This window comes from Molossus molossus, unplaced genomic scaffold (assembly GCF_014108415.1).
Source record: "Molossus molossus isolate mMolMol1 unplaced genomic scaffold, mMolMol1.p scaffold_m16_p_8, whole genome shotgun sequence".
In the NCBI taxonomy this organism is placed as follows: Eukaryota; Metazoa; Chordata; class Mammalia; order Chiroptera; family Molossidae; genus Molossus; species Molossus molossus.
The window spans coordinates 7144789-7158414 of NW_023425402.1; the positions used below are offsets into that span (position 1 = coordinate 7144789).

The 13626-nt window shown below is 53.4% G+C and overlaps 1 protein-coding gene across 1 annotated transcript in view; it reads right to left on the bottom strand.

Moving 5' to 3' along the window:
* FKBP5 (FKBP prolyl isomerase 5) overlaps positions 1 to 7934 on the bottom strand; it is a 159333-nt gene extending 151399 nt beyond the window's left edge. The window contains exon 1 of the transcript XR_004957567.1: positions 7559 to 7934. The gene's annotated coding sequence lies outside the window, so the exon portion shown is untranslated. The remainder of the gene's footprint in view (positions 1 to 7558) is intronic.
* Between the last annotated feature and the right edge of the window lie 5692 nt (positions 7935 to 13626).

The window sequence follows — 13626 nt, forward strand, 5'->3', positions numbered from 1 at the left end:
TTCTCAACCTTCCTAATGCCGCGACGCTTTCATACAGTTCCTCATGTTGTGGTGACCCCCAACCATAAAATTATTTTCGTTGCTACTTCATAACTGTAATTTTGCTACTGTTATGAATCGCCATCGGAAATATGGTCTTAGGCGACCCCTGTGAAAGGGTCATTCGACCCCCACATGGGTCGCGACCCACAGGTTGAGAACCGCTGCCCTAGCGAGGGCCCTTCCTTGCAGGCCTGGCCTTGCAGAAAACCGCTGTGGGGAGGGGGCTGGAGCAGAACAGGGGGGTGGCTGGACCCAGGAGGCCCTGGCAGGCCTCTCCTCACTCCTGCTCTTCCTAGCTCTCTGTCTCAGTCCTGAGGGGTCAGGCGGGCTCTGGAACCTTCTGTTTCTCAAGCCAATGATTTTTTGCATTTGAAAAACTCTTCTTTTTTGAGGCCCCTTTTCGTGTGAAAAAATGTTATTGCCTACTTCCCTCTTCCATGACGGCAGCTTTCTCTGAACCTTGCAAAACACACAAATCTAATTTATGACACTAGAAATCAGATGATGGTCACCTCTGGGGTGGGGACTAACTAAGATGGGGCACAAGGGAACTTAGGGGTGTCGAAAATGTTCAAAATCTTGATCTCGGTGATGTTACGTGGTTATATACATGTGTAAAGATTTGTGCATTTTACTGTGTGTAGATACCCTCAATGAAGTACTGCTAGCACCTAAAGGACACACGTACAGAGAAACACACAGAACAGACATCTCAGCCTGTGCAAACACACGCAGAATGCCGGGCGCCCCATGGAGTCCTCGGTGCTGGCCCTAACCAAGCAATTCCCCTTGGACCCCAACACTCACAGACCCAACATCTTGACTCTGGACACGAGGCTCCTCTTACTCCCAGATTTATGGGGACAGGGACCAGGGATGGGGCGGAGCCCATGGAACCTAGAATTTCCCAGCAGTGCTTGACTGGAACTCCTGCTCTGGTGAGTTGAAGGAACAGAAAATGCACCCGTTTCCCCTTTCTGGGAGAGAGGTTTCCGTGCTGGTCTCTCCAGGGCAGTCTTGGCTGGGGGGTGGGAGATGTCCCCAGTGAAAGGCCAGGAGAAATGTGCCTTCCCTGCATCCCTGCTAAAAATAACTCCAGGCAGAGTGGCTGCCACTGAGCAGCAGGAAGGACAGAATGGTGTTTTGCTTTATAAGTCGAAGCAGCTCAGCAGTTGGGGGCGAGGAAGGGGTGGGAGAGGAAGGGGTGGGAGAGGGAAGCTAGGGATCTGAGAACCCTGGCGGCAGTCTCCCCTCCCCCACCTCCACACCCCACCCACCGCAGCTGGCCCTCTGGGGTGCCTGGGAGGGGTGAGTGAGTGTGTGTGGTGACAAGGAGTCAGCAGGAAGCCTGGGAAGGTTGGGGTGGGTGTGGGGGGTCTGTCCTGCTAACTGGAGTGCAGAGGCTGCAAGAGCAGGAGTCACGTACTCCACGGGCCCCACCTCCTCTGAGAAGTGCTCTGGCCCAGCAGTCCACACCAGGCTCCCGCTCTGGTCCCTGCCCTCCTGCAGCTCCTGCAGCGTGGCCGCCTGCCCCTGGGGGCTCCTAGCACACACAGGGCTGAGGACTGTCACTTCCTAGACACCCTGCTCTGTCTGTCTTCTGCTTTACCCAAGGAGATGGGGAGCGGGTGTGGTCCAGTGGCAAGGAATTTCGCTGGAAATGCGAAGCACAAGATGTGTCAGTGTGGGATCCAGCGAGGAGTGAGTGGTTGAGTGAAGGGAAGAGGCCCTCCCAGCCGCCAGCTCCTGCTCCCTCTCCTCCCACAGCTCACGGGCTGTCTCAGGCTTCAGAGGCCTCACAGGGGGAGCGCCGTGCAGCTGCCCTCAGCTTTCCACGACAACAGTACAGAACTACCATGGCGGGATGCGTGGCATGTTCCAGGCATTCTATTGACCCTTACGTGGACCATCTCATTTAATCCTCTCAACAACCTATGATATTGGAAATATTACTCTCCCTATTTACAGATGAGAAAACGGAGGCGGCCCTGGCCGGTTTGGCTCAGCGGTGAAAGCATCGCCAGCCCGCGGACCAGAGAGGCTGGGGTTCGCTTCCCGCTAAGGGCACGTACCTCAGTTGCAGTTTGTCCCCGCCCCAGTAGGGGTTGCAACCAGTGTGGGTGGCAACCAGTCAATGTGTCTCTCTCACATTGATGTTTCTCTCTCTCTCTTCCTTCCTCTCTCCATCCTGCTCTATCTGAAAAGTGTCCTCGGGTAAGGATTAAAAAAAAGAAAAGAAAAAACAGAGGCGCATGGTGACAAAGTGCTCACCCTATGATCCCACTGGGATTACAAGACAGAGACAGGGCTTGAAGTCATGATTTGGGACAAAGAATGTCCGGGATGGCCTGGCCGGTGTGGCTCAGTGGTTGAACGTCGCCCCATATACCAAGAGGTCGCTGATTCGATTCCAGTCAGGACACATGCCCAGGTTGTGGGCCCGATCCCCAGTGAGGGGCATGCAGGAAGCAGCCAATCGATGTTCTATCTCATTGATGTTTCTATCTCTCTCTCCCTCTCCCTTTCTCTCTCTCTCAAAACAATAAAGAAAAAAAAAAGTTAAAAAAAAAAAATGTCCAGATGACTGTCCAGAGAACAAGAGACCGAATTTTATAAATTGGACCTTCCTAAGTAATTTAGAATACATGGTTGCTATACTTAATACTTTGGTAGAAAAAACAGCAGTGGCTTTAGAGCCAAAATTTATACCACCAGTTATGATTTTGGCCAAGACCTTAACCATTCTGAGCCTCAGTTTCCATCTCTATAAATTGGGTACAATAATTCTTGCACAGAATTGCTAGGAAGTGATGAATTTGAACCCAGCATTTTTTCCTAACCCTAGAAAACACCAAGCTCCTTCCTGCCTCAGGCCCTTTTTGTGTGCTGGAACCCCAAGCCCCCCGGATGTTCACATTCTGCTTTGTTTTTGCCTGTGGTCTAGGTTTCAACTCAAATGTAACTTTCCTGCCCAGCATCTCAATTGCATCACTCGTTTTATTATCTTTGCACTTAGCACAATCTGAAATGACTGTGCTAATTTATTTGTTTCTTTTTTTATAGCCTATCCTCCTTTCCCAACTACCAAAGATGTAAGTTTCTTTAGAGCTGGGACCTCTGTGGGGTTCAGTGGCCTATTCCCCAGCTCTGAGCAGCACCTAGCAAAATCGCAGCTGGCTAAACATTTATGAATGAATAAATAAATGTGCCTTGAAAACAGCATTATATTTAAGTGTCAGACTTTCCCACAGGCCTCCCTGAGCCAAAGGGTAGTACATATGGGTTAATGGAAGCTGTGGGCCTGGTGCATGCCCAGCCCTGAAGCTCCCAGGCTGCAGGGAGCCATGAAGCTACTTGGACTGCTGGCTGCTCCAGGATAAAGGACAGCCCTTTTGCTGAAACATGAGGTTCTGCACCATCTGGGCCTGCTTGCCTCTGGCCTCATCTCCCCGGGCTCCCCAACCTGCAGTCCATGCCCAGACCAGGCCAAACAACTCAAAGTGCCTGCCAGAGAACATGGGGCAGCTTCACGCCTGTGTGCCTTTATACACACTGTCCCTGCTACCTGGAACGCCCTGCACCCTTGCTCTGCCTGGCTAGCTCCTCAGGCAGGCTTGAAAACTGGCCTCCTCAGGGGAGCCCTCCCTGATCCCTCTGGCCACAGCCAGTCCCCAACTTCCCAGAACATAATGATCTGTTTTCCTGCATCTTCCCAAGTATCCCGGAAATCTCTTTCAAGCAACCACCAGCTTTTGTGCCCCTAGTTTCAAGCACAATACCTAATGCACACAGTAGGTGCTTAACAGATGCTCCAGCACAGCTTTTAGACTTTGGGTTCCTAGGCATTAGCACAATTCCTGGAGCACACAGTAGGTGCTCATTAAGAGCCCACCGAATGCCTGAACCTGAGCAGTTTGACACTGGCAGAAGCTGGAGGAGAGGCGAGGAGTAGGATTGGGGTAGGAATGGAAGATGCTTCTTGGGAAACAAGACGGCACCAGAGGGAGAAAGGCAGAGGGGACCTTAGGAAACGTCCCAGGAGAATGGACATACAAAAAGCAAAAATAAAAAGCAAACACAGATGCATGGAGGACTATAAACAGGGCTCTCATTGAGCAAGGAGAGAGCGAGAAGGATAAAAGAGGAAGACGGTGCAGTGGGGACAAAGTGTACCCTTGAGAGGCGCAGAGGACAGGAAGCCGGGGAACAGGACAGGCTGACTACCTACAGGATATCTGGTGACCTTGCTTCAGACCCTAGGGGTAGATAAGGGTAGCATGGGCAGTGTGGTGCTGTAGTCCCTTCCTAGGGTAACAGGGCAAGGGGAAAGGCCACATGTCACCAGGTTTGGAACATCTTGGGAAACTCTTCCTCTCTGAGCTCAGGAGAGGCCCTAATGTTATGAAACAAAGAGCCCCAGATATCACAGTCACAAACCTAGTTTCTTGTCTTTGGGTGAGTAACTTAGCTGCTTTTGCCTCAGTTTTCCCATCAAGAAAGTGGGTACTAATTCTCTTCATTTATTTATTTATTTTATTTTTTTGGTATGTGCCCTTAGCAGGAACCAAACCTGGGACTCTCTGGTCCTCAGGCCCATTCTCCAGCCACTGAGCCAAACCGGCCAGGGCTCTTTACTTTAGAAGAAAATTAAGCTCATACTGAGCTAGGACATGTAAGTGAAATGTACACAAATGTCAGGGATTGATATCTGGTGGTGATTTCTCCCAGAGCCCTTCTGTGAATGGGTCCTAAGAGAGGCCATGCCACACATCACTGGGTGCCACAGACAGATCTGAATGCAGAGCCCTGTGACCCAGGCTCAGCCCCTGGTTTTCAGACCCCAGTGACAGATCAACACACCCAGGTGAGGGGTGAGCGAGCAGGCATGCCAGCCAGCTGAGAAACTGAAGCTGCCCACAGCCAGCAGACCTGACCACCCAACTGCACCACTGGTGTCCTCTGGGGCCTCCACATTTCAGCCTGTTAAGAATGCTGAGAACACTTTTCAGGCTAATCACTCGTCAAGGTGTGCAAGGGCTCCAAGGGGGCAGAGTTCCTAGAATCATCTAAAGGGAGAACGGAGTAAGACTCTGAGGCTTGCCCTGGCTGGTTTGGATCAGTGGTTGGAGCATCGGCCTGCGGACCACAGAGTCCTGCTAGGGGCATATACCAAAAAAAAAAAAAAAAAAAAAAAAAGACTCTGAGGCTTGAGACATGGAGGATTTACGACTGAGGTACATGATCTAAGCAAACTAGCAGACAGTTTAGAGTACTGGCTTTAAGGCCACGCACACCTACATGTGAACCCTATCACTTCTCTGAGCCTCAGTTACCTTAATTGTCGAAGGAGTTATGGATCTCTGAATATCTAAGCCACTTTGAGATTAAATTTGTCACAACTCAGAATATCATTAAGTCACCAAGTGTCAAATTCCACTTTGCAGCATCTATAAGGAAGGTGTGATTCCTGGGATAGGGGGCTGGATCCCCTCAACCCCCCCCCACCCCCCACCTCTGCTGTGTTCTCTGTGACTGGTGGGAGAAGATCATGAATGAGCAGGTCTGTCCGGCTTTTGGGGGGCTGGGTGTGCAACTTAAATAGATCCTTCAGCTCACTAGTCTAGCAGGAATCAAGAATACTGCTGAAGTGCTCAGTGACAAGGAGTGGCGGGTCAACCGCAAAGGCCCACCAGAGAACCTTCAGACCCAACTTGGAGAGTCCATGGCCTTGGAGGCAGATTCATGCTGGGTGATGGGAGAGAAAGGGGATTAGGGGCTTCACCCTTCCAAAGTCCAACTTCTCTCCTCCAGGGCTCTCTGTACCCCACTCCCACTTCCTACAAGAGTTTAGAACCCAAGTAGGACCCATGGTGGGGGGGGCGGAGATCACATGGAACGTGGGCAGACGAGGGCAGGGGTGATTGACAACAGGATGCCAGGGCTGAAGAAGGAAGGATAAATATAAAGCAGCCAGTGTAGGACTGGACAGAGGCCATATGAAACACACGGTACATTCCTGCCTCAGCGTAACAAACTGTACCAGCCTTTTGGAGAGCTGGGAGCTCTGAGGAGGGGAGGGAAGAGAGCAGAGGTTTCTTCGAGGTTGGCCCTTCTTCCTCCTCCCCCACTTCTCCCACAGCTCACACTGTGGGGAAAGTCCCCGTGTTACTTTTGCAACCACAGGAAACCTACTATCCTTGCTCACACTCTTGTACTCAGTGTTCTCAGCAGCTCCAGACTGGGACAGAGCAATGAGTGGGGGAGGGGATGGTGGCGCAGGCAGCCACAGCAGCCCAGGTAACATTAAGAGAGGTGGTAAGCATCACTGGGACTCAGCCAGAGCCTACTGTAAGCATGGCAATGGAGGTACAGATGACAGTGATATAGGGAAGAAAGTGCCTTGCCCAAGGTCACACAGCTAGTTGTTCAGCTGGGTGGGACCAGAGTGCATCCAGAGTTGGGCAGTGCTGGGCAGCCCTCTTGGGTGTAGTGTGTAGGAGTGGCAGGCCAGGGAACAGGCAGTGCCCAGGGACTGAGGGTGGGGAGCTCAGATCCAAGGCTGGCTCTAAACTCTGGCTGGCTCTGGGCAGGTCTGCCTTGGGCACTGTCTCCTCCCAAACCTACCTCCCCTCTTTAAATATTAGAGATAATGCATGTAAAGTGCCTAGCATGGATGCTGGTTTGTGATGTCAGAATGAGTCACTTCCATGCCTCCTCTCTCCTCCTCCACAAACACAGGTCAAGGCCTAGATCTCCTGGGATCTTTCTCCCATATCACCACCTACTTCCTACAGAGTCCCTATAGCTCTTACAAACATTTGGTACTCACCACCTGCTGGCTTGGGTTATTATTTAAACTCACATGTTGTGTGTTTATCTCCTCAACTGGCCTGCAAACTGCCCAAGGGCAGGAAATCATTTCAATACACCCAACATTTACTGAACATCAACTCCAGGGCCAAGCTTGACCTGTGGGGGATGAGCTGAGTGATGGGGGAGGCCTCAAAGAAGCAGACTTTGTTTCTGCTTCAAGGACTTTCTAATCCGGTTAGATGAACAGGATTAGTAAACAGATCACTAGAATATGAGACAGGCCACAAGCTGTGCCGTGAGAAAGGTACAAACCCAGTGTGCTGGGCGTTCAGAGGGGAGAGGAGTCAGATTTGACTGGTGCTGTTCCAAACAGCCTTTAGGAGCTGGAGCTGGAGAGATGGGCAGACATGGAGGACAGGCTCTCCTGGCATGGCAAGTGTGAGGTGGGAAGGAGGGAGAAGAAAGGACTTAAGGAATTGTGCCTTAAATTTTAATTTAAAGACCTAGCAGAGCTTTCCATAGAGTAGGTGCTCAGTCAGTCCTGGGTCTGGGGATGGAGGAACCTTCAGGCCCAGCACTCAGTAGTATCTTTCTGCAGGAGGATGGGTATGAAGAAAACGTGGCTCTGAATAAATCATGGCTTTTGGGGCCCAACAAAGGGAGGGATCAGACTCCAGTTTGGGGTCGTCTTCCTCCACCCTACCGTGGCTCCCACGCGTTAGTGTCTGGGCTCTTCCTGCTCCTGGTGTCCTGCCAGGGGTTTTCCAAGCCATCCAAAAGGGCTGGGCTTGCGTTGCCAGCCCCTGGGAGTCCCTGGAGTCTACAGGTTTGTGAAGAATGGATCAGGAAAGAAGCCGAGGAGCTGGGCTCCTTCAGGGGATCGCTTGAATTGGCCCCCTCTGCCCGGCTTCCGTTGTCACGTGACCGCATCCCAGGTCTCCCATCTGAGGCTGTCGCGCCCCCAGCTATACTCCAACAGGGTCCTGGGCCCGAGGCTGGTGGTACGTGGGCGGCTCCCCCTCCAAGGCGCGGCCGCACCACCTGTTCTCCACCCCGCTACCCCCACGCAGCTGCGCTACTCCAGGCCCCACACACTTCTGGGGTTCCACATCAGGGCGCAGGTGGGGGACGGCCAGGGCCGGGGCCCCCGGGCCGGGGCGCGCGCCGCCTCCGGCGATCCCTGCAGCCCGCGTCTGGCCCGGCCCCGCGCGCTCGCGGGCTGCGGCGGGGAGGCTGCGTGCCGAGCGCAAGCCGCGAGCACAAACAGGGCGAGGAGGCTGGTGTGAGCGCCTGGGCCCGGTGCCAGCGCGCCGGGGCTGGAACACAATGTCCCGAGCGGGCGGGCGGGCGAGCGGGGAGCGAGAACAGCCTGACTCAGCAGCTGGGTAAGTGGGTGTGCTCGCTCACCAGATAAACCGCTCCTGCAGCTTGCGGTCAGCGCCGACCGACTCGCGAGCGGGCGGGGCGAGCTCACGGCTGGCTCCAGCTCCGCCTCCCGCCCCTGCCTGCCGCTCGCTCGGGACCTCCACGTGGCTGGTTGGCTCATCCCTTTGGCTGCCCGCCCCTCCATTACAGCGGCTCGCAGGCTCCAGCCTAAGCCGAGCAGGCTCTGTACACCCGGGAGGGGCACTCTCCTCACCCCACCAGCAGGTGTGGCCCGGCATACAGCTGCTAGAGACATGTCCGATCGCCTCCAAACCACACCGTTCTGGGAGACCTCTGGTGTAACTCTTCTTTGCAGGTGGAAGAAGAAATTTGTTCTAGAATGGTGGGGAGCAGAGGAAGAGGATGCCGGCAGAAATGGGATAGGGGGTAAAAAGTTCTCCCCCATCTCTGTCCTAAGCTGACCCAGAGTTCAGAGGCTTTTCCTGTCCCCACACCTCAAAAGCACTAGGCCCCGGAAGATTTCCTCCGAGGGAGGGAGAAGCAGGTGGGAGGTGCTTTGAAGCCAGAGACCCTACTTTTCTGCCTTACCCACCCTCCCACCCAAAGCCACAACAAAGACCAATGAACCCTGCGACCCAGCCACAAAGCTTCTCCTTCCTCCTCTGCGCCTACTGTCTCCAATGGTCTTGTTGGGGCATTGTGAGGGCCAGAGCCTGGGGTCAGGAGCTCAGATGGCAAACCAGAGCAGGACTCCTCCTAGAGGGCAGGGAGCTGTCTGCAAGGTACCCCACAGGACATGCTGTGCCTGGAGTGTGCCAGGGCAGGCAGGGAGAGGCTCCATCCTCTGCTGAGTTCCAGGAAAGGCCCTGGCAGTCAGCACAGGCCTGGGCTCCAGGGCCTTGGAGGGTGGGGTTCGGGGAGGGACCCTAGGCTGCTGAAGTGCCTCACCTGGGCCTCACACCCAAGGGCCCATCTGATGGCATCTCTGGCACTCTCTGTAGCCAAAGGTAAGGAAATGCATGCCAATGCAGGCCTGGGCCATGGACCACCTTCCCACAGATACAGACATACTTCCCACACATCTGCTTACCCAGCCAACACTCATGGATTCTCCCAGGCAGGAGGCACCTTCAGCGTCATTGACCTCCAACTTTCACATAATGTATGAAATCTGTCTATGATATCCCAGGTCAGTGATGGTAGTGAAGCTGTTTGCACACCTATAGTAACAGGGACACTCTCTCACAATGCAGACTTCTCTGTCTCCAAGCCCAATCACATATGGGACACCTGCCCTCACAAGGCCTAGAAGTGATGAACTTATCATGTTCCTCACATCAGTTCCTTTCCGTTGCCCACTGTGACACCCCCATCCCCCCAAATCACCATGATGGGGGATTAATTTTAAACTATTTTCTCACCTTCATCAACCTATATCTGATCTATTACCAAAGTATTCCCTTTGTTGCTTTTATTACAGGATGCATTGTTATTTTTCTTTCATCCTTTCTTCTCCAATCCCATAGATTTCACCTTTGGCCCAAATTCCCACAGCAGCTGCCACACTGTCCTTTTTAGCCAGTTTTTCCTTCTTCCTACACACCCTGTTGGAATAATCTTTCTCAAACACTGTTTATTGTGTATTCTATCAACTTTGGACTCCTCATTAAGCACACTGGGTACACCAGCTTCTAGCCTGTGTGTTCCATATGAAGGGACCCGGATTCATGCATGGTATGTCTAGATCACGGAGTCTAGCACAGGGCTAGTGCAGAGCAGGAGAGCAGCAAAATGACCCATCTGTTTGGTTGCTTCTTTGTCATCCTAACAGTTTGCTCTCCGGATTTGGTCTCCTCAGTCCCATCAAGCTGTTGGCTTCCTGATGCTCACTCAGGCCCTTTTGTTTTGAGGAGCCAATATTTTTCATTTCCCAAAATCTTCAGAGAGAGTTGGGGAAGGGAGAAGCCAACATCCAAATTTGAGCCAAATATCAATTGTGAAGACCTTGAGTGCAGAGTGGAACTAATGCAGCTGCCTGCTGGGAGCCTGTGCTCCAGTGAGAAACAAAACCACTGAGGCGGGTGGAAGGCAGAAAGGGAGTGTATGCAACCAGTGGCTTTCGGTGTACAGAGGGATTTGCTATTGGAGATTCCAGCGTGCCTGGCTCTGGGTCCCTGGTCCGATGCCCTTAGATGGTTCTCTTTCTTGGCAGCACATCACACACACACACATCCATATATATACACATGCATCTTTTTTTTTTTTTTCCTCACCCGAGGATATTTTTCCATTTTTTGTTCAGATAGAGTGGGAGGGAGGGAGAGGAAGAGAGAGAGAAACATCGACGTGAAAGGGACACATCGAGTGGCTGCCACCCTCACGACCAACCAGGGCCGGGGACAAACTGCAACCGAGGTACGTGCCCTTAGCGGGAACCGAACCTGGGTCTCTCCGGACCGCAGGCTGACGCTCTAACCGCTGAGCCAAACTGGCCAGGGCTATACACATGCATCTTAATCACCACCTCATAACCCAACTCAAAATCTACCTCCTACAGGAAGGTTCTGATAATTTACACCCCACTTTGATAATTTTGTCATCAACTTCTCTCTGAGCCTTATGAGCTGTCTTCAATCTTTTCTGTATTTTATTAACCGTAGTACTTTCAGTCCCATAGATAATAAACTCCTTTATGGAAGAGGCGGTATCTTTATTTAATATCATTTATTTATTTTGAGAAGGAAGCAGAGGTGAGACAGGTCAATCAGACTTTGGAGGCCACATAAATTTGGGTTTGGATCCTGGTTCCGACACTTGGTTGTTTGGCCTTGAGCAAGTCTCTTGACCTCTCTGACCCAGTTTCTTGATCTGTAAAAGGCACTAGTGGTACTTGCAGAATGAGGGGCAAGGATGACAGAGAATACTGAGTGCCAAGAAACTACCTGTTGCACAGTGAGAAGACAATAGCTTGTCTTCCTTCCCTGCGCGGTTGGACCCTTCCCTGAATTCCAAAATAAGGTTCCTTAACTAACCGCCTCCCACCGCCAACCCATACACACAGACACTTTTAAGCGTGAAGAAGGACATTATTAATCATTACACCGGTACTGCAGACGTAACCCCGCGACGTCTGGCCAGCCTACCCGAACTCAACAACCGGTGAGGGCAAGGTTCGGATGGAGCGCCGCCGTCACCCACTGCCTAAGCACGGCGCCCAGCCTAATTCAAGATCAATGAAAGTTTGTTGAATGAACCAGCGAACAGAACCTATCCTTCCACCAACGAGTGAATAAGGGAAGATTGAAAAGCCCGCCCCCGCCTCCTCCCACCTCCTCCCAAGTCCCAAAGCCTCTGGCAGCCTCCTTTCTCAAAGGTCTGGTCTCGGCTTCTCCAGCCCGCTTCCCCCGCCCCCGGTTGCCTTGACAACAGTGACGTGTCCGCAAGGGGCGTCACCTCCCATCCTCTGCTGGAGCCGGGGGCCCCTTCTGATCCCAACCAGGGAAGAGGATGAGGTTGGGACCCTCGACCCTCCCGCCCCCGCCGGGCCTGGAGCTAACTACCCGCACCTGGCCGCCCCGCTCGCGCGCGTGGCTCACTGGGGTGCGGGTGCCCACCCCAAGCTCTCCGCACCGCTGAACTGGAGGGGGCCGGGAGGATGCCGGCTTCAGGTCCGGGGATCCCTCTCCACCCCTTCACCCCCGACCAGCCAGTGGATCCCCGAGAACCCGAGCCCAGCGCTCAACGCAGGCCCTCGGTTCCCCGGGCAGCCCTCGGGCTCCGGGGGGTGCGCGGGAAGGGTGGGACCCCCAAGGGGCGGCGGGCCGGCGCGGAGCGCGGGAGGGAAGGAGTTAAACAAGGTGCCGGCGGCGGGGGTGGGGGAGGGGAGCGAAGGGAAAGTGAGAGCGGGGGCGCGGGGGGAGGGCGCGGTGTGGGGAACCAGCGCGAAAGAACATCCTGTGCCCGCCGCCGGATGCGCGCGGGGGGAGGTAGACCGGAGGGCGAGAGGGAGGCCCGGGGCGGGGAAAGGCGCGGCCTCCACCCCCGCCCGGCCCTCCTCCTCTGGGGGCGCCGCCCCTCCGCTCCCCGGGCTTTCGCGGCATTTCTCCCGGTCGCTATGCCGCCTCGGGAGCAACGAGCTACCCACAGGCTCCCGAATCTGGTTCCTGGGCCAGGGTAAGCGCTAGCGGGGGAAGGGCGGGCTCAGAGAGTGGGGGACCGCGGCAGGGCACAGAGCCCCCCTGCTTTCATCTCTCGGCTTCTGGCTTTGTGCGGGGGAAGCTCGCACGTGTTGGACGTCTTCTGTGCACCGAGTCATAACACATTCATTCCCGACTGCAGCACTTCCCGGTAGTGGTAGGTATTAATAGACCCGTGTTCCGGAGTAGGAAATTCAGACTCAGTTTGTGGAATTTGCCCAAACTCAAGCTGGTTGGACTCCTGAGGCTTTTCAGTAAAGTAATCTCATTTTCCCTTAGCTTCTGTGCACACAAGCGTTGGGCCCCTCCAGAGTCACCCTCTTTAATGACCTAGAACTCTTGTCTTGCACAGTAGTCCCCCCAACCCCCCGCCATCGTATGAGGTTTCTCAAATTTCTCTAATCCGAAATTGTTCAAGACAGTAAATGGGTTACAGAAGTTGAGAGTGATTAGCCTGAAGAAGACCAGGGTGGGTGGGGTAAAGTGTGAGTGGAAAGGGCCTCATGGAGGCCCACCATTTGGGACTCACAGCCTTCCCATGCGCAACATTTTCGACAGGTGAAGCCTGATTATAGTAGTTATAAATTTGGTGAGCTCTATGTGCTGGTTACTGTTCTAAGTACTTCACTTAATATCACCACAAACCGCCTCCCAAGGTAGGTATTATTTCCATTTTACAGATGGGAAAATACAGCATGAAGAAATCGAAAAGCTGCCCTGGCTGATGTAGCTCAGTTGCTTGGGTGCCCCCCCCCCCCCACTGAAGGGTTCCTGGTTTGATTCCCTTGGGGAGGGTGGTACAGGAGGCAACCAGTGGATGTTTCACGTGGGTGCTCTCTCTCCCCCTCCTTTTTTCTCTCTCCAAAAATCAATTTAAAAAATTAAAAACAAACAAAATACAAAGCTAAGTAAGTGACTGAGCTGGTTTTGGGCCTGGTATTCTGGCTAGAGCCCACATTCTCACTAAACTAAGCTGCACGTAACAGACAGAACATCAGCCTTGAAGGTAGAACGCTGGTGCAGATGGCAGAGCCGTGTGCTAGGGCAACCTGTATCCTTTTGCTTTAGTGAGGGTGAGTAAGAAGCCTGGGGCTGGCTGTATGTAAGTGGAATCTCAGACTTCTCTCTCACCAGTGGCTCCAGATTTCTGGATTTGACAGAAAAGCCAAAACAAGAAAACAAAAGCCAC